The 2,134-nt window shown below is 40.5% G+C and overlaps 2 long non-coding RNA genes across 2 annotated transcripts; one reads left to right on the top strand and one right to left on the bottom strand.

The window, feature by feature from the left end:
• Window positions 1-11: 11 nt before the first annotated feature.
• On the bottom strand, window positions 12-693 carry LOC109591685 (uncharacterized). Its single transcript, XR_002189926.1, has 2 exons — window positions 478-693; window positions 12-421 (listed from the first exon to the last, which is right to left on the bottom strand). It is a non-coding gene; the product is annotated as an uncharacterized LOC109591685 (long non-coding RNA).
• A 73-nt stretch (window positions 694-766) lies between these two features.
• Window positions 767-994, top strand: LOC109591686 (uncharacterized). The gene is made up of 2 exons (XR_002189927.1): window positions 767-868; window positions 961-994. It is a non-coding gene; the product is annotated as an uncharacterized LOC109591686 (long non-coding RNA).
• Window positions 995-2,134: the final 1,140 nt, after the last annotated feature.

The raw sequence follows: 2,134 nt of genomic DNA, 5'->3' as shown, positions 1-2,134 counted from the left end.
AATTTTAAGAGACTATACGACTGTGAATGATTGATGGAATGAATAAATAATAGTAGTTAGCTGAATAATGATAATAAAGATTAAAAATATAATAATTCTATAAGTCATGCAGAATGAATAATAATAATTAGAAAATAACAGTGATAAAGTAAAAAAACAAAGACTGGAATTCCCAGACAATGGTCCACTTTGCCATCTATGTTGAACTTGGGGGGTACAGCCATGATAGCACTTTAAAATAACTTGACTTGTCCCTTGACTGCATGAAGGCACACTGAGCTAATGTTGAGTGTGTTGACTGCTCAGTAGTTAGATCTAGTAGTAGTCTGTTTTCTCATTATCACAGGCAATGGTTGCATGTTCACAAAAGTTGAAGAGAATAGCTCAAGAGGATATCAGCTTATCTGTAGATCTCAGTCAACTGTCATAAAATACAGGCTAATATTATCGACATAGTGATCACAAGCATCAGCTTACCTGCATGTACTGAAACTGCAAGGATGATAAAGTTCCTATCAAAGACTCAAATAGAGCTGGTAAATTTCTCTCCTGATGCATAGCTATCATTCTTGCAGAAAGATCCGTATAGTTTCCGTGTTGTTCCGTACTTCAATACAGATCCGCGAGCGTTCCGCGTTGATCCGCATTTCAGCCTGATCCGCATTTGATCCGCGTGGATCCGTATTTCAGGCAGGCCCCAAAGTAACAATACAATCTATGGCGAGACTATGGGCAATCCACCAGACCCTTCCCGTAGGCACGGAGGGAGGGGCTGGCTACGCGAGACTATTGAGCCTGTGTAAATCTTCAGGAATTCTTTATGGCTTATCTGACAGTCAGGATGTCCTTTATAATTTTATTAGAACAGGTTAGTGTTATAAAAAGTAGTTAAAAACTTCCATAAGATAGTTATACTGCAAATGAATGCCTGCAGGTTTCTCCTTCTTCTCAGTTCCACAGTTAAGGAAGAACTAGTCCTACAGTTTTTATCCTAGAAATATGATTTTTGCACCATTGTGTTGCACTTCAGGGACGCTAGTGCAGTGTGGCTTGGCATTGTAACTCTACAAAATGATTTTTGTCATCATTTTCAAGCACATACTGACTCACCAAGTGGTTGGATGCCATTTTGATGCATCCAACTGCGCATGCTCAATATTATTCAATGGGGGCTCGAGATGATGTGCTTGCCTAAACGCTATCTACTTACTCCAAGATTCTCTTGAAGTGAGAGAAATTATTGTAAAATGATAAACGTAAATAATTTTTATTATTAACTACTTATCCACAGAGTTTTGTATTTATGCTTCAATTTCCCTTCATTCTCTTCATTACTTCAATCTCTTCAAGTAAGATAAATATATCTGTTTTATACATTGATGGGTATGTAGTCTCGCCACGCCCCTTCGCTACCTGCAGAGCCGGAGGAAGGGTCTGGAGACTGTGCACTGCCATCTAAAATGTGTGCAAAGAAGAACACGTGGTTGAGCTACATCATGTGACAGAGGAGACCAGATCGGTCAAAATAGCTGAAACAGATGCTTTGCAGCTAAGAAAAGTTGAGGATAGAGTCCCTTGAACATCTCTTGCAGATCCTTCCTCCACAGGTAAGCGAAAGGGTGGGGCGAGACTAATGGGTATGTTAAATGGTGGGGCTTAAACGCCCTCCCCAATCCATGTGCATGTACGTGCAGCCTCGATTAGGGAGTGGCTTCCATGGACCATGCATGGCCGTGTCCTACTACTATTATATTTAGGCCACTCCAATTAGATTTATACCTGTTTCCCGCCCACATGGTTCCCCCTAGGGCCCTCACTATTTCATTACTGTAGGTAATATTCACGGCTGCTAATATTTGCAATAATAAAAGCATAGTGAAGTAGCATAGAAACTAATAGAGCATTGCTGTGACAACAAGACCACGTATTTACAGTCTTCAGCAAATTTTCTGTTCTTTAGCAGCTTTAGTGGAGCCATTCACCAATAGTGACTTGTTCTGTTTCCGTTAGCTTCTTGTATGAACCTCTACCTCCAACCTCCTTGCTGAAAATTCTTGCTAGTTGGCCGGCCGTGATAACAAACCACAACTGGAATGGGTGGAGAGTTTCAAGATACAGTGGTGAGTTCTGAAAA

The sequence above is a fragment of the Amphimedon queenslandica genome, unplaced genomic scaffold (assembly GCF_000090795.2).
Source record: "Amphimedon queenslandica unplaced genomic scaffold, v1.1 AMPQUscaffold_7514_Cont20536, whole genome shotgun sequence".
In the NCBI taxonomy this organism is placed as follows: domain Eukaryota; kingdom Metazoa; phylum Porifera; class Demospongiae; order Haplosclerida; family Niphatidae; genus Amphimedon; species Amphimedon queenslandica.
Note: the sequence above shows the minus strand (reverse complement) of the source record. Positions and strands in the feature narration are given on the sequence as shown.